This window comes from Camellia sinensis, chromosome 8, assembly GCF_055761805.1.
Source record: "Camellia sinensis isolate YWXY chromosome 8, ASM5576180v1, whole genome shotgun sequence".
In the NCBI taxonomy this organism is placed as follows: domain Eukaryota; kingdom Viridiplantae; phylum Streptophyta; class Magnoliopsida; order Ericales; family Theaceae; genus Camellia; species Camellia sinensis.
Window position 1 is genome coordinate 94,659,910 of NC_138968.1, and position 25,548 is coordinate 94,685,457.

Below are 25,548 nucleotides of genomic sequence, written 5' to 3' on the forward strand. Positions count from 1 at the left end.
GCCTTGAATGATAAAGGATGCATGCATACTCGAGTCGCCATGTCGGGAAATCCATCGCGATGCCCCAACTCACCTTTTTTGCAGTTGATCTCAGAAACTAGCACAAAGCTCCAGAGAGATGGCACTCCACCCCGAGAAACTGTTGGAAGGCTGCCGACCAACTTATAGGCATAGGAGACCAACTATGAGGGCCACCGACCAGTTTTTGCTCACAAGGTGGTCGGCCGACCAGTTCCTTCTCCTGGTTTCTATTTTCTGCAACAAAGGGAAATGGAAGGGCACGTCAAAGTATTTTTAGCATATGTGTGCACGACCACTCTCCCCATCATTGCATAAGCTCTAGAGAGTGTAACCCTTGATCCTTGGGCCACCAATCACGCATCTCGATGCATGATGGCCGAGGAGTCGAATTGCACGACTTAATGTGAAATGAATGCACATATAAACACATAAATGCCTAAACTCCATCATGTGTTAGTCAAGAGTGTCGCCAAACGAGAATCGAGGCACGTTTCATCACTTTGATATGAAACGTCCCTCGTTTCCCATGTTTGGGCTAACTCCTATCCCAAACACAATGCAACAAACATGGCATGCACCGATGCAACTCTAGCAAGCAATCCTAATACAATGCCACTTAGCCATGCAAACATTCAAAGGATGAACATGCAAACATGCACCTAGCATACACAATGCTAAAACTACATGGCATGCATAATGCTCATGACACTAGCATATGCAATGCACATGGAAACTAACATGCACAATGAGATGAACATGGCATGCACAATGCGATGATCAATCATGCGACAATATGGCATACTCAATGCTATGAACTACAATGGCATACTTAATGCAAAATGGACTTTAACCAAAATGGATGGGCCTCAGCCACACCCAAATCAGTGGCCAATGGGATGAAATGAAGGCACAAAATACAAAGCATGCATGCACAATGCATTGGCTAATACAAGAGGCCCAAGAGCACAACTCTCAAGAGTGCTCAAAGAGTGACAAATGTGCAAGTATAAAGACACTAAGTGCACTGAAATTAAGAAAGAAATGATGCCAAATCATTCAAACAAAGCAAGTAGAGCATGCAAGGGTCCTAAGGCATGAGAGCTATCAAAGAGGACTACACATGAGGTACGCAATGCATGGCAAATATGCATGAACTAAGCATGGACTGAGTTGGAATAGGTCTTAACAAAGACCAAAATGTGCTAAGATGAGGGCCCAAAGTCCTAGGCGTGCAAGCATACGCACTAAGGCATGAACTAGGCAACAATGCATAACCATCAAAGGCATTCAAAACATGAATGAAGTGAGAACATGGAAAGTCTATATGTTCTGAAATGTGATGTTAAGTGATGCCAAATCAAGTACACAACGCAAATAAAGCATGCAATGGTGCTCGAAGCTTGAGGCAAGCAAGAGCATTTACACTACAGGTATACAAAGCATGAAGCATGTGATTAAGGCAACCAAAAACAGTCCTAGTACATGTTAATATGAGACTAAAACATGCATGGATGGAAGCCAAAATGTGCTAGCATGAGGGGTATGAGGCATGAGGCATAATGCATACAACGCAAATAAGATGGATTACACTACACCTATTAGGACCAAGCATGAGATGACTCCATCAACAAAAATTAGAGTTATATAATGGCAAAATAACCCCAATTAAGCACTGAAATGATGGCTCACAAGCAAAGGCATGAATGCATACACAATGGCTCATGTTAAGGCATAAAGGGGGAACCCTCCAACGCATTGATTGAGTGACAAATGCAAGTGCACGGCCATGAAACATGGATTGAAATAGTATAACTAATGACGCCAAATCACTTAAATGAGCCAAGTAATGCATGCTAGCGGACCCGATGCACAAAGCAAACAAGCTAGGTTGAACCAAAGCTATACAAAGCAAGTCATGAATGACCAAGACAACCAAGATCAGACCTTAAACATGGAAAAACATGAACAAAATCTTCTTCAAGTCAAGCCAAAAGCATGCTAAAAAAACATGTGCCAACATGATGCATGTTAGGCTATTTCATGGGATTGCATGGCAAGTGTATGGAGCATGTAAAGGCCAACCGAACCAAACCAAAATAGAGTCATGACATGGAAAAACATCACCAAAACATGCTGAAATGGGAACAAAACAACCTAGAATGACATGCTACTTCATGAAGCATACAAGACTAATTTGTGTGATTTACACTACAAGTGTATTAGGAATGCATCATTTGACCACGAGGCCTCAAAACAGAGCTAAGGCAGCCCAAAATATGAACAAAATTAGTTTCGATCATGGCCAAAATATGCTAGAATAGAGGGCCAAAATATCATGCATTTCAAGCTAGCAAGCACATGTTAACCACTGAAAATCCACTGGGTTTCAGTGGTTAAAAGGCCAAGCAAAGGTCAACACAAAGGCCTTAGGGCATGGTTCAAAACATGGCAAAATGAAGCATGCAAGGGGGTAGATGACCCCCAACAACAAAATGCCCTGAAACAAACATCAAAAGGACCTCAAAAAAAAGACTTTTTTCAGTTGACAACAAAGCTCAAATATGCATGCAAATAAGGCTAAGAGATGGATCCAAACAAAGCTTAAAAGAGGGAAAAAGTGTTACTGTTGTAGCTCAGCAAAACCAGCAACTTCTCCAGCCCAAAACCAACTCTTTGAGACCTCTCAAGACCCTCCAAGAACCTTAGCACAATGGTGGACGTGTGTGGCTATGAGTTGTGGTATAATAGGTCAAGAACAAGACCCTTTTGGACTCAAAGTATAGAGATATAGAGAGGGATATATCTTGGAGCCTTAGAGCAATTTCAGAACCTGGTATAAGGAGAGGAAGGCTCTCTCTTATAGAGATACAAGGCCAAAGCTTCTTCAAGAAGCTAAAAAACAAGGCTCAAGATCCCCCACGTGTATGGAGGATGCAGTTTGTGCCTTCCTGCTGGCATAGCTGGCAACAACTCACAGAGACAAAACTGAAGAGAGCAGGCCGACCAGTTAAGGTGGTCGGCCGACCACTTCCCCTGGTCGGCCGACCAGTTCAAAAGTTTCCACTCAAAAACAGGTGGTCGGGCAGCCCATTTGATGGTCTCCACATTGAATGCAAGCGAGTGGTATGGTGGGAGACCAGTAAATGTGGCTCAAAGACCAAGGAGACTAGCTTCTTGACAAGAAAACCGGCTGGCGGGAGAAAAGTGGTCTCCAAGGAGACAAGGTGGTCTCCCACCCGTGTACAACCTCCCAAACAATGAAAACAAGGTCCATGACAAAAATGAACCAAGACGGATGCAAAATGAGGGTTCGGGGGTCAAAACGCGCAGTCGGGTGCCCTGAAAACAGGCTGTTAAGCATCAAAAGCGGCGTGCAACCACAAAGGTGGTCTCCCGGGCCACAATGTCCCTCCAGAGAGAGGAAGCAAGGTGTGTGCCAAAAACCGTGCCAAACGGAGAAAGTTAAGCGGTCCCGAACCGAGGCACATGGCCAACGGCTCCAAAAATCAAATACTGGTCTCCAAACGGGAACAGTGGCCTACGACCATGAAAAGTATCCTACGGCCACTGAGAGATGGTCTACAAGACCTCTCCCTCCCTTCGGGAAGAGAAAATAAGACCTGGTTCGCAAACTGAGGCAAAGCACAAAAGGGGCCCGAGGTCCGGGGGTAAGGACCTCAACCGAAACTCCGAAACCTCAGAACGAGCACAACATGCGCAATCACCGAGCGCTCAATCGATGACGTCTGAGTCTTATGGTCGGTCAAAAATGGGGTGTCTACAGTTGCCCCTTTTTGATAGAACTCGAAAGCCATAAGTGACAGGAGTGAATGTCAAAGCCCAGAGACGACCCATTTTTGACAAGACCGAAGACTTAGACAAACAGGGGAGATAAACAAAGAGATGTGCCCGCAGACAGGGGTAAAATGAAAAGGGGTATGCACAAAGCCAAACATAGCTTATGATCATGCAAAGCACGCTGTAATGAAGCAAATATACACAATAAATGGAACAGCTTAAGCAAATATTAGCAAAGCAAGTAAACACGAGCCAAACCACAACTCATGCAGAAAGGATGTAAGAAAATTATACAATTCTCACTGCGTCTCACGCGGAGAAGGCTAAAAGCGACTACCGAGAACACCCGGAGTCTCAAACAAAACAACTCTCAACGTATCAAATGCAAAAGGAGAAAGCGAACAAATGGACACCGGAACGCATCTGAGTGCTCGAAACCAAAGACGTCCTAACACACCACATGCGAGAGGAGAAAAGGTATGAAAGAACACCGGAACTCATCCGAGTGTTTGAAACTGAAGATGTTCTAACGCACTGCATGCGAGAGGAGAAAAGGTATGAATGAACACCGGAACTCATCTGAGTGTTCGAGACCGAAGATGTCCTAACGCACCACATGCGAGAGGAGAAAAGGTATGAATGAACACCGGAACTCATCCGAGTGTTCAAAACTGAAGATGTCCTAACGCACTGCATGCGAGAGGAGAAAAGGTATGAATGAACACCGGAACTCATCCGAGTGTTCGAGACCGAAGATGTCCTAATGCACCGCATGCGAGAGGAGAAAAGGTATGAATGAACACCGGAACTCATCCGAGTGTTCGAAACCAAAGATGTCCTAACGCACCGCATGCGAGAGGAGAAAAGGCACGTTCAAACTGAACCAGAACTTCTCTATGAATGAACCGTACATACAATATTGTGCTTGTAAAAGAAAGGAACTTAACAGGTATAACATTCGTTACAGATATGCATGACAATGCAAATGAAAAGTGCGTGACGACGCAAGTGAAGTGTGGGTGCATGACAATACAACCTAAGTGTGATGCATAACAATGCGGGAAGGGGTGCACGACAATGCAACCTAAGTGTATCACATAACAATGCGGAAGGGATGCAAGACAATGCAACCTAAGAGTGACGTATAACAATGCGGAAGGGATGCAAAACAATGCAACCTAAGTGTAACGCATAACAATGCGGTAGGGATGCAAAACAATGCAATGCACTAACAAGTGTAGATGAGGTGCGCAAGATAGCGCGAATGATGCAGTGCACAAAACAGTGCGATACGCAAGATAGCGCGATGCGCAAAATAGCGCGAATGATATGCAATGCACAAGACAGTGCGATGCGCAAGATAGCGCGATGCGTAAAATAGCGCGAATGATATGCAATATAAGAAAATAATGTACAATGTAACGAAACAATGCAAATGATATACAATGTATGTGAGATGATCAAACCACAAGCAGTACAAAACCACACAAATATCATAAAGGGATGGAGATGCAAAATCTAACTACTTTTAACACAGAAAAGGTAGTGGGCATGAGCCGAATGATGCCTAACACAAGTTAAGTGCCTACATCCTAGTACTGGCCATAACTCAACATGGATGCTTACACATAACAGAACCGTGTTTCAACATGAAAGGGGTGCGAGCACATGCAAAACTATGTGTTTCGCCGAGAGACCACAAAGTACAAGTAATTGGGTGGCATGATATAAGTGGGGAATGATCTGCTGAGGAAAGATCGTGATCTTAAATGCTGAATGTAACAAACTAAAATACGATGAAATGGATGCAATGGATGAATTGAAAAAAAAACGCGCAGCCAAACCATATTTTTCCTAGAAAATGCATGGACACAAACAAACCATGTCTAACACAGAAATGGTGCCGTCACCCTCAAACCACAATTCCCTTAGTGGAAACATAATCACATAACCATGCTTTAACGCGAAAAGTATGGGCACATGCCAGACTAAGCTTAACATGGGAAGGCGCAAGTGATACAATGGATATGCAGTAAATGCATGCAATATATTCTATGTACAATGCAATGGACATGCTAGATGATGTAGTAGTTAGGAAGTGAAGGTACCTTACAGGGGTAATTGGCAATGACCTACCTCATGTTGCTGGGGACCTTCCCTTTCTTCTCGATTGAACGGCAGGTACTACTTTTCTCCCTGACCATGGTCGCAGCTTTCTCTATTCTCCAATAGGGTGACAGACTAGGTTGGTTCAGTATCCAGAATTGAGGCGCATACACATGTTATCTCAATCTATGGGTCTGTCATACAGATTTCAAGCCGAGGATATACCCTTGGGTATTTAAATCATACTTTAGTCTCGGAAATCCTGAACCTTTGCGTTCTAGGCATGAGTCATTCGAACTCTAGTTTCCACCGTCTCAGTTGGTCTCCTAGGAACTCACCGCAAACACAGACAGGTGGCTATACCAGACCACCGGAAGTCATTCGGGCACGACAAACACCAAGGGAATTGCACCTTTAGAGGATTTAAGGTCTCCTAGACCGGAAAGTGCACAAGACAGTGCGAATGAAGATGCAGGATTTAAGATCTCCTAGACTAGCATAAAACAGATATAATGCAATGGATGTAACAGATAAAGCAATAGATGCAAATGGGGTAACTCACTCCAACTACGCTGGAATCGTGAGAGGAGGAAGAACAAAGAAAACCAATCAGGAGCGCGTTCCATGCAACTGGAGATAAATTCCACACACGCTGAAATCGTGTAAGGAAGGGGACACTCTAACCGCACTGAAATCGTGAGAAGAGGCTCGAAAACAACTGCCTAGGTGCGTACACAACACAACCTGAGATGAATTCCAAACACGCTGAAATCGTGTCAGGAAAAGAACACTCTAACCATGCTGAAATCGTGAGAAGAGGCCTAAAAACAAAACGCCCAAGCGCGTACATGACGCTACCCGGGATAAATTCCAAACACGCTGAAATCATGTGAGGAAAGGGACACTCAAACCACGCTAAAATCGTGATAAGAGGCCTAAAAACAACACGCCCAACCGCGTACACGCCGCAACCTGGGATAAATTCCAAACATGCTGAAATCGTGTGAGGACAGGGACACTCAAACCACGCTGAAATCATGTGAACCGTGTACACGACGCAACCTGGGATAAATTCCAAACATGTTGAAATCGTGTGAGGAAAGAGACACTCAAACCGCACTGAAATCGTGAGAGGAGGTTCGAAAACAACTGCCCAGGTGCGTACAAAACACAACCTGAGATGAATTCTAAACACGCTGAAATCGTGAGAAGAGGCCTGAAAACAACACATCCAAGCGCATACACAATGCAACCTGAGATAAATTCGAAACACGCTAAAATCGTGTGAGGAAAGGGACACTCAAACCACGCTGAAATTGTGAGAGGAGGTCGAAAACAAAACGCCCAAGCTCGTACACGACGCAACCTGGGATAAATTCCAAACACGCTGAAATCGTGTGAGGAAAGGGACACTCAAACCACCCTGAAATCGTGAGAGGAGGTCTGAAAACAACCGCCCAGGTGTGTACACAACGCAACCTGAAATAAATTTGAAACACACTGAAATCGTGTGAGGAAAGAGACATTCAACCACGCTGAAATCGTGAGAGGAGGTCCAAAACAAACCGCCCAGGTGCATACATGACGCAACCTGAGATAAATTCCAAATACGCTGAAATCGTGTGAGGAAACGGACACTCAAACCACACTGAAAATGTTGGAGGAGGTTCAAAAAAAACTATCAGGCGCATGCCTGGCGCAACCTAAGAAAGTCCCGGAGGACAACGATCCTAAACACCGCTCGACGTAAAAGCATAAATAGTACAAGATAACACAAGATGCAAATAAACGCAATAAGTGCGATGATATAGTACATATTACAAGCAATGTAGAGCATGATGTTTAGGGAATGCAATAAACAGACAAAGCGGCACTTTAGAAAGCACCTCATAGAGCGAGTGGCGGTAAACTTCTTTACTCTGATAGGGATCTCTTCTTGTATTCTTCGAATACTTACCTTCAACTCAGAGTATAAAGGTTCTAAAATGCTGACAAGGAGCAACATCTGCATGTAGAAACCACAAATGCCTTTTTCATCCTAATCATATTCATAACTTTCCCTAGGAACTCATTGCAAACACAGCCAAGATGCCTCCAGCAAGGAATGGTACTCAGGAAGAGCACATCTGATTGCCATTCTGGCTTTGAAACAATCAACACAGTATTATGTTCACTCTGAACACACAGCTCATACAGCACACTGCTCATTCTAAACACACAACCCGTAACACTGTACTCTGTTTCTTTTGAACATACAGCTCATAACACAGTATTCTGGTCATTTTGAACACACAGCTCGTAACAGTGCACTGCTCACTCTGAACACGCAGCTCATAACACAATACTCGATTTATTCGGTACACAGCTCATTCTGAACATATGGGATGTAGTGACAGAACTTGCAGGAGTTGAAACAAGCTCAGACGCTCTAAATTTTCCCTCTTTTCTTTTGCTTTACAGCCCAGAACTTTCATAGCTTCAGATGGGTCCTGGTTTTTATTGTTCTCATATGACCTGGGTTGAACCCTATGGTTTTATGAAAGAACAAATTATGTTTTGCACAAATGTGGAAAATGGCACGGCACTCTGAGCACAAAATGACTCAACAACGAAAAACAAAAGGTAGAACAACCTAAACACAACTCAACAAAGGAAAAACAAGGTAAAACAACCTAAACACAACTCAACAAAGGAAAAAAATGGTAAAACAACCTAAACACATCTATTGACACTCAAACGACTCAAAACAAGAATCAAAACAAACAAAAACACACAAACACAACACTCAGCTGTGTTATAAAGGCAAGAGAGCTCTCGGTACATGAGGAGCCAGTTTCTCCGGGTATTGTTTCCCATCCTTTCTCACTTGTGATTCTCACATCACTCGGCCTTCAAGCTCTATTTTTTCTGAAAAAGCCTTTTTCCTCACTTTTTCTCTCAGCTCACATCTCTCTATTCTTCAATCTCTCATTTTCTATCCCTCCCCTGGGTGGTTGATGGATAAGCAGGAAGTTGTGGGCTCTTGCCCCTGGTATTCTACTATATTCTTGTTCTTGTTCACAACAGTGAATTTCTCCTACAGAGGGGTTGCACTACAATTGGGTGTGTAGCAAATCTGAAGCCGACATCGGTTGACGATGCTCTGCTGAGGAGTTTGGACGTGATCAGATCTATCCAAATGAGGGAGTGGAATATCTTGATCCATTCCAGTTCGCGCTTCACACTTCGCTCGATACCTCGCTGCTTAGAGGATGTGAGAGCTTTCTGCCCTTTTGCGGTTAGCTTCAGTGGTACCCTTTTCCGGCGGGTATGAGTGCCCTTCTTGGCGAGTATGTTGGCAATGGGGAAAAGACAGAAAACCTGGCTCAACTGTGCCCCTAGTTCATTATTTTGACCATTTTTTGTTTTTGGCTTTCTACTAAAACAATTTTGACCAAAATGAGAGTTAGATTAACATGCTTTTGCGATTTTCTAAATTGAAATCATGCAAGTCAGGTTATGAGCACTGAAAAATTTCCTTTTTTGGGTCCAAGAAATGGTCCAATTTTGGAAAATTTGACTAATTTTTGAGAAAATTAGTGAACTTTATTAAAAATTCTCAAAACTGTTTTTACAAATGGCCACTGCTCAACGAGCGCAGAATTTACTCTTGAGATGCACAACCACGGATCCAAAATAATGAAAAATTGGCCCTTGTCTGAACGACAATGCATGGTAACTGAAAGTTGCCCCTAGTCTGAATAGCACCGCAGCACATGGCAACTAGTCCTCACAGTGACAATTACAACCAAATTCTCGGATACAGAGAAGACAAAGCCCAGAACCGTCACATGGACACAGTCGAATTTGAAGTGTTTTATGGCTGGACTTCAGAATGAAGTTGCCTACGTATCCAAAACATGGGAATCAAGCCTTGCGTAGTTCCGGGAGTAAGGTACACTCGGGTATTAACCTCTCCTTTTGCGCTCTAACTTTTGCCAAGGCCGCCCTTTCTGGGTTTTCAACCTTGCGAGCTATGTTCTTCTTTTCTTTTCAATTCTTTTCATTTCTTTTCTACTTTTTTCTTTTTCATCTTTTCTTTTCATTTTCTTCATTCTTCTTCTTCTTTTTTTATTCTTTGCATTTTTTCTTTTTTTTGTTCTTTTTGTTCTTTTTCTTGCTCTAACTTTTGCCTGGGTCGCCCTTCCGGGTTTTCAGCCCAGCGAGCCTCTCAAGGGTAGAAGTGTAGCTTTGTCCATGTCAAGTGGTTTTGAGATCCTAAAGTCATCTGAATCCATGAGAATGGCTGATGTTCCCTGATGATATACGAGGCCATCCAATGGGGGCTGAATTTGCCCCTAGTGTCGTGGATAGGAACTCAATTGTCCTTCAACAATACTTTCTTCTTTCCTCCCTTCTAGGATTTGGCATTCTTGCCAGGCTTCATTGGTTTACAGAATGATCTATATTTGGCTCTTCGAGCGCACCTGACATTTTTGCCCCCAGTTCAGGGGCTGCTTCTGATCTAGCTTTCCAAGCTTTCTTTTGACGACGTCTAACCTTCTTGCCCCTAGTTCGAGGGCTACTTCAAATCTGGCCACACAGGTCTCACATTGTGATTGACCGTTGGACATTCTGAATCTAAATTCAAGATTTGAAAATAAGGGGTCGAGTCTCGAGGTTGAGAGCGATCCTAAGCTGTACAATCTCAAAAGCGATTCCACACAGGTTTTCCTAGAACCACGCAAAACATTTTTTGAAATTTTTTTAAGAAAGCGACTAATCACACACATCGAAGACAATGCAGAGTCAATCTAGATCAAGCTAGGATCCTTCTCAGTACTCACATTAACAAACATGATCTCATTCATTAAGGGCTTAGCACGCCTCTCTTTCTCTCAATTTGATCAAATTTTGCAAATTCCGTGGAATTCCTTCCTCTTCGTTTTCACCTCAGTGTTTGAAAAAGTTTTGAAAACCTTAGGTCAATGCAACAATTTCAAGGCACAGAAGAGCAGGTGAAGAGCACTGTCGTTTCATTCAAACTTATGGCACAACTGGCGCAAGGCAGAAGCAAACACAAGAGTGTGAAAATTACTGCTGTTTCATTCAGATCTGTTGGCACAACTGGCTCCACGGTAGAAACAGACTCAAAAGAAAGTGAAAAGACAAACACAAAACAAAATAGTGATATCTGAGGTAACACCCCCGGAATCACTCGACTCCTATACAACAAGACTGACTCGATATAACAAGACAAACCCAACAGACTTAGTACAAAAACACTGACTACAGATAACACAATAAGACAGTCCCTAATACCCGAGTCAGAAAGTACAAAACTAGCTGTAGACGTCTCGAACATCCCGAGAGGGAATCACGGTTTTGTTTATTTGGGCTCACCACAGTTCGGACTCAAATTGTCACGGTTCTTAATCTGATCTCACAATGTGTGATGTGACATTGATAAATCACCAAAGAGTCTAAATCCGGAAAATTGTTTTAAAAAATAGATTTTTAGAAAGAAGCGCCAAACATGGACTGCTTTGCCAGATATAGAGTGCCACCTAAATATTTTGTTTTAGGGGAATTTAGGAAACCCTGACTCGTTGCCTAAGGCCATGTGTCCGCCATCACCAAAGTTGCCTCAGCTCGGGAACTTGGGTACGATTGGGGAAGGTCAGCTATGAGCACCCCCGCTCGCCCGATCCGAAGATCGGCCTGTACTAAGCATGATATTTTGTTTTGAAAACATATGTGTTCTTATTCCAGTTAATTAGCTAGAATTTACTATGTGATGTGCACAACACACAAGTATAGACTTGATCCCTAATTTGGAACAAAGTATCGCATATCCGTTTTGTTTGGAAAATGGTTTGAGGTTTGCTACTCGCAAGTAGGCTAAAACACGGGTTTCGACGAATTATTCCAATTCAAGTAATCCAACCTTCACCCATAGGCATTCAGGCAGTTATATCAAATAAGCACATAGCCTCATGGTAAGCATGCTGTCATGTTAATACTTACAAACATGCAAGATGCTAAAGCATAAATACTCACAGTGTACTCTGAGCCAAAACAAAGAACATGTTAGTAATCAAATGTTTGATCTAAGTCCATGTTAAGATGGCTAATGCATCGCATACAAAGTGCAACTAGAATAGGCTCGGCTAATCTAAGGATGGTATGTGAAATGTAACAACTCGATACACGTATTCAACTTGGAATTTGAAATACTATGTAGTTAGTATGATGCACCGAGCTTGGTGCATGCAACACAGATGAATGATGCAAACATGCATAGCATAAGGATGCTAATTGAAACGTGCTCTAGAACTAACCATCATAAGCAGTTAAGTAAAAGGGAAAAAGAAATGGTGGTTCGCAGACATGCATCACACACACGCACGCTTATTACACAATTGCCCTCTCTCGGAGGGTACGAATGAATAATACAAATTAATTAACTAACAAGCTAATTAAATATTACAGACCCTTAATTAATTAAACAAATTAATTAAATTACTGAAAGCAGTAAAACAGCCTCGGGAAGAGAGACGAATGCAAGCACGCTCGGCCCCACTCGGAAATCCACCGCCATGTCACATGTTGCCTCTATTTACACTGCTCTGCACCTCTGAGGACTGCACAAGTCTCAAGGTTAATTATGGACTACTCCCTGAGCACCGTGGGAGGTCACCGACCAAGGGGAAACACCACCGGCCATGGAGAACTGGTCATTGACCAAAATTATACCATCGGCTGGGTTTTGATAGTCGGCCGGCACTGAAAATTGCCGGCCGGCCATTTCTTCCTACAGAAGATTGGTTTGCTGCAAAAGAGAACAGATAAGTCATGGCAATGTATTTTCAAAGCAATTTATGCACCACCACCCTCCTCAGCATGTTTGAGACTTAGAGGAGCATGGTTCTCGACCTTCGGGCCATCAATCACGCATTTCAATGCATGATGGCCCAAGAAGTCAAGTGTGCAACTTCAATATCAAATGAAATGCACACAAAACAAATAAGAGGCCTCCAACCCCTATCATAATTGATTCAAGAGGCAAGAGATGCATGCAATGATATGCGACCTAAACATGCAAACTAAGCATGCAACATGAACATGTGAACAAGCATGCAACTAATTCAAACATGTAACAAGCATGCAATAATATGGGACAACATATCAAGCATATGACAAGATACAAGCTAACAAGCATGCAAAATGCAACTTAAGCCTACAAGCATGTAAGATGCAACACGGACAACATGTTAAGCAACCAAAACAAAATGAAGAATGCATGCCAAATGCATCACAACTTAAACATGCAACAACATGCCACGGGCCAAGTACACAACAAGGTAGATTTGAACTAACATGCTACAACATGTCAATAAGCTTATGACCTAAACAATGCAACCATACATGGCATGCAACAAAAGGCAAAATGGAGCAAGCATGCAACAACATGCAAGACATGCATGCAACAACATGCGAGGATGGTCTTAAACCAATATGGACAGCTCTCTAATAGGTCCAAATCAGCGGCCAAAATGCTAAGGGATACGGGACAAAACCACATACAAACATGCATGCTAATGGCCCATCACTTTAAGCACAAAAGGGAAACCCTTAAGCACACATAAAAGAGGATGAACATGGACAAATGGCATACATTGTAAGCTCTGAAATCATGTTAGAAATGGTGCCAAACCAACTAAACAAATCAAGCAAAGCATGCAACCAAACCCAAAACTCGAAACTAGCCAAAGGACTCAAACCAAGGCTACATGAAGCAAGTCCCAAAGGGCTAGTAGGACCTAAAACAGTCCTAAGGCAAGTCCAAATGAGCCTAAAACATGTGAGGAAAGAGGCCAAAACATGCTAGGACACAACTCCCAAAACATGAGGCATGCAAAACCAACAAAGAGGTGTTACACTACACCTAAGACAACTAAATATGGCATGATTCAACCAACAAAAATCAGAGATATGACATGTTAAAATGAGCCCAAAAACCCACTTAGATGGCATCTAAATGGTCTAAGCATGATGGCATGCACAATGGCACATTCATGAGGTATACAACACTAACTCTTTAAAGCATTAAAGGAGTTATGTATGCAAGTATTCAAGCATGCTATATGGACTGAAATGACACTATGAGTGATGCCAAACCACTGAAATGATACAAATAGAACATGGTAGAGGGACCAACACTCAAAGCATGCAAGCTAGATTGCATGGTAGCTATACAAAGAAAATCATGGATGACCCAAACAACCAAAATTAGACCTAAAGCATGCCAAAATATGCATAAAAGCTTCATGGAGTCAAGCCAAAGTCATGCTAGAAACAAAGCTCAATGCACACAGCATATTGGGGGCAATTTCATGGAATTACAAGACAAGTATACAAAGCATGCATGGCATGTCTAAACCAACTTTGGACAGAGGTAAATCATGGAAAAATAACACCAAATACCTACTAAAATGAAGCTAAAGCAAGCTAGGCATAAAAGCTGCAACACAAGCCGTTTGTGCAAGCATAAAAGACAACAAGGAGAGGGGATGACCCTCTCCTATTTAGGACCTCAAAACCACCTCTCCACTATTGAAAATCCTCTGGATTTCAGTGGTAGAGAGGTCATGCAAAGACCAAAATAATGGCCAAAAGGTATGGCCTAAAACAAGGCCTAACAAGGCCTTAGAGGGGGGAGACAACCCCAAACCTCAAAATGACCTTAAACAAAATTCAAAAGAAAGTAAAAATAGAACTTTTCTCAGTTATACACTAAGCTTAAAAATGAATGCAAGATAGGTTAAAAGCTTGTGCAAAAATGGAGAATAAAAGGGTAAGTTTCTCACCCTTGTAGACTTTCTTCAAGAACAACACTCCAGCACTTTTTCTAAGGTCAAAACAACTCGAGAACTCCAAAACCAACTCCTTAGCACCTCAGCAACTCAAGGATGGTGTAACACTAGGTGTCTTAGTGTAAAAATGTGAACAAAACACACTTTTGGTCACAAATACACACAAATATATATATAGAGAGATATATATAGAGAGAGATATATCAGCTCTAACCCTAAATTCTAGAACCTCTGAGAAGGGAAGAGGGCCTCCCCTCTTATAGAAATCCAATTTCTAAGGCTTCCAAGAGAAGCTAAACAAGAGGCAAATCCCTCCATACACGTGTATGAAGGGGTTGTAAAGTGGATGCCAGCTGTGACAGTTGACATAAAAATATTTGCCAAAGCAGATGAACAGGGGTCGGTTGGAAAATATGGCCGATTGACTAACAAAAATGGCCAGCCGACCAAAAACAATGCCGACCGACGAAAATATTTGGCCTGTAGCAAGAAAAATAGGCCGATGGCCTCAAGCCATGGCCGGTGAGGTGTGGGGATGACCAATAAGCCATTCCCTGCCCTCAGAAGCAAAACACAAGTGTTTGGTCCATGACCAAGCACAAAACAGCGAAGTTGAGAGATCTTAAGGCAAGGCGCGTAGCTGAGACCTCCGAGAACTCAAAACGAACATGGACAATGATGATCATCAAGTGTTCAAACGATGACATCCAAGTCTTGAGGACGGTCAAAAATGTGGTGTCTATAGTTGCCCCTCTTTGACAGAACTAGAAAGTCATAACAATGACGGGAGTGAATGTCAAAGCCCAAAGACGACCCATTTTTGACAAGGCCGAAGACTTAGAAAAGCATGCAAGATAGCAAGATATGTGCCCGAAGGCAGGGTTAAAATGCAAGAACAATGCATGGTGCCGAACAGAACTTATGATCATGCAAAGAAAGCCGTAACGAAGCAAATACATACAATAGTTTTAAGCAAGCATATACAAACCAAACTACATTTCATGCAGAAAGGATATAAGAAAATTATACAATTCTCACTGCATCTCACACGGAGAATACAATACCTATCCGGTTCGTCTGGTCGCGCCAGCTTCAAATGAACCGTACATACAATATCGTGCCTGAAAGAGGAAGAAACTTAACAGGTACAATATCGTTAGCAACATGCATAGTGATGCAAGTGAAAAGTGCGTGACAACACAAGCAAAGTGTGGATGCATGACAATGCAACCTAAGTGTGACGCATAACAATGCGGGTTGGATGCAAGATGATATGTAATATTACAAAACAATGTAATGATATATAATGTATTGAAACAATGCAAATGATATGCAATGCATTTGAGATGATCAAACCACAAGCAGTATAAAACCATACAAATATCAAGAAGGGATGGAGATGCAAAAATCAAACTACATCTGACCTAGAAATGGTGCCAACACCCTCAACACTAGGCGCGCACACATAATCTCATAACTATGCGTTTCGTAGATAAAACAAGTAAACGGGTGGCATGATATAAGTGAGGAATGACCCGCTGAGGAAAGATCGTGATCCTAAATACTGGATGCAACACACTACACTACAATGCAATGAATGCAATGGATAAGGCGCGTGGCCAAACCGTACTTTGCCTATGAAAGGCATGGACACAAACAAGCCACGTTTAACATGGAAACGGTGTCGTTACCCTCAACACTAGGTGCGTACACATAATATCATAACCGTGCTTCAACGTGAAAAGTATGGGCACATACTAAACCAAGCTCAACATGGAAAGGCGCAAGTGATAGATGGAGGTGATGCAGTGAATGCATGCAATATGTGCTATGTACAATGCAATATACATGCTAGCTAAAATGCAATGGATAAGGCGCGCGGCCAAACCAAATTTTGCCTAGGAAAGGCATGGACACAAACAAACCACGTTTAACACGGAAACAGTGCTGTCACCCTCAACACTAGGTGCGTACACATAATATCATAACCATGTTTCAATGCAAAAAGTATGGGCACATACCAGACCAAGCTCAACATGGAAAAGCGCAACTGATAGATGGAGGTGATCCAGTGAATGCATGCAATATGTACTATGTACAATGCAAGTGGAGGTGAAAGATGCGTGTCGACGCAAGTGAAGAATGCACGACAATGCAGGTGGAAGTGCACTACAATGCAATATATATTCTATATGCAATGAATGCATGTAATGTATGCTATGTACAATGTAATATACATACTAGATGATGTAGTAGTTAGGAAGCGAAGATACCTTACAAGGGCAATTGGCAATGACCTACCTCATGCTGCTGTGGATCTTTTGCTTCTTCTTGGTTGAACCACAGGTACTACTTTTCTCCGACTATGGTCGCAGCTTTCCCTATTCTCCAACAGGGTGATAGACTAGGTTGATTCGCTATCCAGAATTGAGGCGCATATGCATGCTATCTCAATCTATAGGGCTGCCATACAGATTTCAAGCCGAGGATATACCCCTGGGTATTTAAACCAGACTTTAGTCTTGGAAATCCCGAACCTTCACGTTCTAAGCGTAAGCCATTCAAACTCTAGTTTCCACCGTCTCAGTTGGTCCCCTAGGAACTCACAGCAAACATAGGTAGGTGGCCATACCAGACCACCGGGAGTCGTTCGGGCATGACAAACAACAAAGGAATTGCACCTTTAGAAGATTTAAGGTCTCCCAGACCGGCGAATGCACAAGGCAGTGCGAATGAAGATGCATGATTTTAGGTCTCTTGGACTAGAGGATTTAAGGTCTCCTAGACCAGAGAATGCACAAGACAGTTCGAATAATGCAATGCACTAACAAGTGCAGGTAAGGTGCGCAAGATAGCGCGATAAAATGCAATGCACAAAACAGTGCGATGCGCAAAAGAGCACGATTGAAATGCAATGCACAAAACAGTGCGATTGAGGTGCGCAAGATAGCGCGAAATGAAATGCAAGCAAAATGCAATGAGATGCACAAAATAGTGTGATGGAGGTGCGCAAGAGAGTGCGAGTGATAAATTGCACAAAACAGTGCGATGCGCTAGATAGCGCAATGCGTTAGACAACACGAGTGCACAAGACAGTGCGAATGCACAAGATAGTGCGATGCGCTAGACAGCGCGATACGTTAGACAATGCGAGTGCACGAGACAATGTGAATGCACAAGATAGTGCGATGGAGGTGCGCAAGAGAGCGCGAGTGATAAATTGCACAAAACAGTGCGATGCGCTAGACAGCGCGATGCGTTAGACAACGCGAGTGCACAAGACAGTACGAATGCACAAGATAGTGCAATGCGCTAGACAAGCCGATGCGTTAGACAACGCGAGTGCACAAGACAGTACGAATGCACAAGATAGTGCGATGCGCTAGACAAGGTGATGCGTTAGACAACGCGAGTGCACACAACAGTGTGAATGCACAAGATAGTGTGATGGAGGTGCGCAGGAGAGCGCAAGTGATAAATTGCACAAAACAGTGCGATGCGCTAGACAGCGCGGTGCGTTAGACAATGCGAGTGCACAAGACAGTACGAATGCACAAGATAGTGCGATGCCCTAGACAGCGCAATGCCCTAGACAGCGCAATGCGTTTAGACAACGCGAGTGCACAAGACATTGTGAATGAGATACAAAGTGTAAGTGCACAAGACAGTGCGACAAAATGCATGTTCTATGCAACTAAGGTGCATAACAATGTGGGTGGAAGGGCGCATAACAATGCAAGATAGATGTGCATAATAATGCAAGTAACGAGCATAACAATGCCAGATAGATGTGCATAACATTGCAACGAATGGTGTGCGTAATAATGCGAGAAATGGTGTGCATAACAATGCGACGAATGTGCAACTTCAAAAGCATGTTTGAAACAAAATGCCGAATAAGGAAATACAAGCCTTAACGAGACCAAATCCAAACCGGACCTCTGATTTACCTCTCGGAGGGGTTTGTAACACACTCCGCTTGAAAAGGGTACACCCTGTTTATATTGGCGAAAGATAACATCTGATGCTGCTTTAATTGCCATTCTGACTTTAAGCAGGCTTAAGCTTGGGTTTGAGATACACTCATACTTTGGAGCATTGACAAGGCCTGAAGTGGTACATCCGAAGTACAATCACGGCATGTACCGAAGTCGAAACACACTAAGATACTCTGATTTTCCTTCTTTTCTTTTGCTTCGCAGTCTGGAACCCATAGAGCTTCAGATAGGTCCTGGTTTTACTGTTCTCATATGACCTGGGTTGAACCCTGCGATTTTTTGAAAGAACAAAATCTTGTTTTGCACAAATGTGGAGAACGGCACGGCACTCTGAGCACAAAACGATTTTATTTTTGAAATTGAGAGATGAGTTCTTGACCGAGGTATTGAGACTATGACTGAACATAGCGCACTACGACTCAACAATGGAAAACAAAAGGTAAACAACCTAAACACATCGAGAAACACTCGAAACGACTCCAAACAAGAATCAAGACAAAACAAAAGACATGACACTCAGACGTGCACAGGGAGCTTGTTTCTCCAGGTATTGTTTTCCACCCTTTCTCATTTGTGATCCTCACATCACTCGGCCCTCAAGCTTTGTTTTTTTGAAAAAGCCCTTTTCCTCACTTTTTCTCTCAGCGCACATCTATCTATTCTTTAATCTCTCAGTTTTTATCCCTCCCCTGGGTGGTTGATGGATAAACAAGAAATTGTGGGCTCTTGCCCCTAGCATGCTGCTAGATTCTCTTTCTTCCGCTCACAGCCAATGAGTTCCTCCCACAGAGGGGTTGCACTAAGATGGGGTGTGTAGCAAATTTGCAGCTGACATCGGTTGATGATGCTTTGCTGGGGAGTTTAGACGTGATCAGATCTGTCCAGATGAGGAAGTGGAATATCTTGATCCATTCCAGTTCGTGCTTCATACTTGGCTTGATACCTCGTTGCTTGGAGGATGTGAGAGCTTTTTGCCTTTTTACGGTCAGCTTCAGTGGTGCCCTTTTCTGGCAAATACAGTGCCCTTTCCGGCAAGTAGAGTGCCCTTTCTGGCAAGTGCGTTGATAAAGGGGAAAAGACAGAACACCTGACTCAACTGCGCCCCAAGTTCATCATTTTGACCATTTTTTGTTGTTGGCTTCTGCTAAAACAATTTTAACCAAAATGACGGTTAGATTAACATGCTTGTTCAATTTTCTGATTTGAAATCATGCAAGTTAGGCTATGAGTACTGAAAATTTTCCTTTTGTGGGTCCAAGAAATGGTCTAGTTTTCGAAAAAATGGGATAATTTTCAAGAGAATCAGTCAACCTCAGTAAAAATTCTCAAAAACCATTTTGGCAAACAGCCACTGCTCAACGAGCACAAAACTTACTCTTGAGATGCACAACCTCGGATCGGAAGGAAAACTGCCCCTTGTCTAAAGGACACTGCATGGCAACGGAAAGTTGCCCCTTGTTTGAATGGCACCACAGTGCATTGTAGTCAGTCCTCAGAGTGACGAACACAACCAAACTCTTGGATACAAATAAGGCAAAGATGACCAAAACCATTACATGGACATTATCAATTTGGAAGTGTTTGTGGCTGGACTTCAGGATGAAGTTGCCTACATATCCCAAACATGGGAATCAAGCCTTACGTAGTTCCGATTAAGGGACACTCGGGTATTAACCTCTCCTTTTACACTCTAACTTTTGCCAAGGCCGCCCTTCCGGGTTTTCAACCTTGCGAGCTATGTTCTTCTTTTCTTTTCAATTCTTTTCATTTCTTTTCTTATTTTTTCTTTTTCATCTTTTCCTTTCATTTTCTTCATTTTTCTTTTTTTTGTTCTTTTTGTTCTTTTTCTTGCTCTAACTTTTGCCTGGGTCACCCTTCCGGGTTTTCGGCCCAACAAGCCTCTCAAGGGTAAAAGTGTAGCTTTTCTATGTCAAATGGTTTTGAGATCCTGAAGTCATCTGAATCCAGGAGAATGGCTGCTGTTTGCTGACGATGCAGGAGTCCATCCAATGAGGGGCTGAATTTGCCCCTAGTGTTGTAGATAGGAACTCGGTTATCCTTCAGCAACAAACTTTTTTCTTTCTTCCCTTCTAGGATTTGGCATTCTTGCCGATCTTCGTTGATTTGCGGAATGATCCATCTTCAGCTCGTCGAGCACAATGTAACATCTTTTGCCCCTAGTTCGAGGGGTGTTCCTGATCTAGCTTCACAAGCTTCTTTTGATGAGATCTGATCTTCTTGATGTTTTCTTGCCCCTAGTTCGTGGGCTGCTTCAAATCTGGCCACGCAGGCCTCACATTATGGTTGACCTTTGAACTTTCTGAGTCCAAGTTCGAGGTTTGAAAACAAGGGGTCGAGTCTCGAGGCTGAGAGCGATCTTAAGCTGCACAATCTCAAGAACGATTCCACATAAGTTTTCGCAAGACAGTGCAAAATATTTTTTTGAAATCTTTTAAGAAAGCGACTAATCGCTCGCGCGGAACATGATGTAGAACCAATCTGGATCAAGCCAGGATCCTTCTCAGTATTCACACTAACAAGCATGATCTCATTCATTAAGGGCTTAGCACGCCTCTCTTTCTCTCAATTGATCAAATTTTCACAAATCCCGAGGAATTCCTTCCTCTTCGTTTTCATCACAATGTTCAAAAAGTTTTCAAAAACTTAGGTCAATGCAATGATTTCAAGGCACAGAAAAGTAGGTGAAAAGCACTGCTTGTTTCATTCAAAATTCTGGCACAACTGGCTCCAAGGCAGAAACAAACTCAAAAGCGTGGAAATCACTGCTGTTTCATTCAGATCTGTTGGCATAACTGGTTCCAAGGCAGAAATAGACTCAAAAGAAAGCAAAAAGACAAACACAAAACAAAATAGTGACATCCGAGGTAACATCCCCAGAATCACTTGACTCCTATACAACAGGACTGACTCGATACGACAAGACAGACCCCAACTGACTCAGTATGAAAAGATTGACTCAAAACGAAGAGATAGACTCAAAACAAAACAACAGAACTGACTCAATACCTAAGCCAGAACGTACAAAAACCAGCGTTCGCGAATGCTCAAAACAGTACGTGCCATCCATCACATCTGGAGTAAACTGAGCACCGACGGCAAGTGGTTCATCACCTGATCACATAACAACATAGGTCCAGAGTACCCGAGGGATATCAGACCCTTCTGAAGCTATGGTTCCAAGACTACTTAGCAAGAGAGAAAACAAACAGCACCTCAGCCTGATTTTACCAAAACAAATATGAGCGAAGCTGAATGACCGTGCTCTCTACTGAATTCTGTCCAAAATTCTGCCTGTAAACTGATACCCTCAGGTAAAACTGATTCCACCAAATACTGATGCCCGCAGGCCTGATTCTCAGACCTGCGAACTGATACATGCATTCCCTATAGAGACACACTTTAAAAGCACATAGCAAGCAAGTAAGAGCCAAAACACCCTAATGGTAGGGCAGGGTTTCCCTATCCTATTTTGTTAGGAGCTAGGGTTTCACTACGCACGCAACGGTTTCAAACAACCTAGAATCGGGTAAGCAACCTGTCCTAGTTTGGAATAGTAACTATGGATTCCGAATATGCACTAGGTCGAATGGTCAAAAAGGCTGCCCCGGTAAAAACCGAGGTTTGTGTTCCCATCGTGGCAAAGCCCGTAACCGGTCAGCCTTATGGCACGCTTCTCAAAGCGAGCCTCCGACAAATCGTTCAAGAATAGCAGACGGCAAACACGGTGTCCTAGGCACACTGATGCAAATGCAATGCAAAGAAACACATAAGTGTAGTCAAAACAAGATATCATGAGTTCGAGTTAAGTTCTCTAAATCCCCAGCGGAGTCGCCAGAAACTATAGACGTCCCCGAACGTCCCGGGAGGGAATTTCGGTTTTGTTCATTTGGGCTCACTACAGTTCGGACTCAAATTGTTACGGTTCTTAATCTGATATCACAATGTGCGGTGTGAGATTGATAAATCTCCAAAGAGTCCAAATCCGGCAATTCGCTTTGAAATACAGATTTTTAGAAAGAAGTGCCAAACATGGACTGCTTTGCCAGATACAGAGTCGCCACCTAAATATTTTGTTTTGGGAAAATTTAGGAAACCCTGACTCGTTGCCTAAGGCCACGTGTCCGTCATCACCAAAGTTGCCTCGGCTCGGGAACTTGGGTATGATTGGGGAAGGTCAGCTGTGAGCACCCCCGCTCGCCCAATCCGAAGATCGGCCAGTACTAAGCATCATATTTTGTTTTGAAAACATATGTGTTCTTATTCCAGTTAATTAGCTCGAATTTACTATGTGATGAGCACAACACACAAGTATAGACTAGATCGCCTAATTTGGAACAAAGCATCGCATATCCGTTTTGTTTGGAAAATGGTTTGAGGTTTGCTACTCGCAAGTAGACTAAAACACGGGTTTCGACGAATTATTCCAATTCAAGTAATCCAACCTTCACCCACAGGCATTCTGGCAGTTATATCATATAAGCACATAGCCTAATGGTAAGCATGCTGTCATGTTAACACTTACACACATGTAAGATACTGAAGCATAAATACTCACAGTGTACTCCGAACCAAAACAAAGAACATGTTAGTAATCAAATGTATGATCCAAGTCCATGTTAAGATGGCTAATGCATCGCATACAAAGTGCAACTAGAATAGGCTCGGCTAATCAAAGGATGGCATGTGAAATGCAACAACTCGGTACACGTATTCAAATTGAAATTTGAAATACTATGTAGTTAGTATGATGCGCCGAGCCCGGTGCATGCAATACAGATGAATGATGCAAACATGCATAGCATGAGGATGCTAATTGAAATGTGCCCTAGAACTAACCATCATAAGCGGTGAAGTAAAAGGGAGAAAGAAATGGTGGTTGGAAGACATGCATCACACACACGCACGCTTATTACACAATTGCCCTCTCTCAGAGGGTACAAATGAATAATACAAATTAATGAACTAACAAGCTAATTAAATATTACAGACCCTTAATTAATTAAACAAATTAATTAAATTACTGAAAGTAGTAAAACAGCCTCGGGAAGAGGGACGAATGCAAGCACGCTCGGCCCCGCTCAGAAATCCACCGCCATGTCACATGTTGCCTTTGTTTACACGGCTCTGCACCTCTGAGGACTGCACAAGTCTCAAGGTTACTTCTGGACAACTCCCTGAGCATTGTGGGAGGTCACCGACCAAGGGGGAAACACCACCGGCCATGGAGAACTGGTCATCGACCAAAAATTATACAACTGGCTGGGTTTTGATAGTCGGCCGGCACTAAAAATTGCCGGCCGGCCATTTCTTCCTGCAGAAGACTGGTTTACTGCAACAGAGGATAGACATGACATGGCAATGCATTTTCAAAGCAATTTATGCACCACCACCCTCCTCAGCATGTTTGAGACTTAGAGGAGCATGGTTCTCAACCCTCGGGCCATCAATCACGCATTTCAATGCATGATGGCCCAAGAAGTCAAGTGTGCAACTTCAATATCAAATGAAATGCACACAAAACAAATAAGAGGCCTCTAACCCCTATCATAATTGATTCAAGAGGCAAGAGATGCATGCAATGATATCCAACCTAAACATGCAAACTAAGCATGCAACATGAACATGTGAACAAGCATGCAACTAATTCAAACATGTAACAAGCATGCAATAATATGTGACAACATATCAAGCATATGACAAGATGCAAGCTAACAAGCATGCAAAATGCAACTTAAGCATGCAAGCATGTAAGATGCAACACAGACAACATGTTAAGCAACCAAAACCAAAGGAAGAATGCATGCCAAATGCATCACAACTTAAACATGCAACAACATGCCACGGGCCAAGTATACAACAAGGTACATTTGAACTAACATACTACAACATGTCAATAAGCTTATGACCTAAACAATGCAACCATACATTGCATGCAACAAAAGGAAAAATGGAGCAAGCATGCGACAACATGCAAGACGTTCATGCAACAACATGCGAGGATGGTCTTAAACCAGTATGGACAGCTCTCAAATAGGTCCAAATCAGCGGCCAAAATGCTAAGGGATAAGGGACAAAACCACATACAAACATGCATGCTAATGGCCCATCACTTTAAGCACAAAAGGGCAACCCTTATGCACACTTAAAAGAGGATGAACATGGACAAATGGAATACATTGTAAGCTCTGAAATCATGTTAGAAATGGTGCCAAACCAACTAAACAAATTAAGCAAAGCATGCAACCAAACCCAAAACTCGAAACTAGCCAAAGGACTAAAACCAAGGCTACATGAAGCAAGCCCCAAAGGGCCAATAGGACCTAAAACAGTCCTAAGGCAAGTCCAAATGAGCCTAAAACATGCGAGGAAAGAGGCCAAAACATGCTAGGACACAACTCCCAAAACATGAGGCATGCAAAACCAACAAGGAGGTGTTACACTACACCTAAGACAACTAAACATGGCATGATTCAAGCAACAAAAATTAGAGATATGACATGTTAAAATGAGCCCAAAAACCCACTTAGATGGCCTCTAAATGGTCTAAGCATGATGGCATGCACAATGGCGCATTCATGAGGTATACAACACTAACTCTTTAAAGCATTAAAGGAGTTATGTATGCAAGTATTCAAGCATGCTATATGGACTGAAATGACACTATGAGTGATGCCAAACCACTGAAATGATACAAACAGAACATGGTAGAGGGACCAACACTCAAAGCATACAAGCTAGTTTGCACGGTA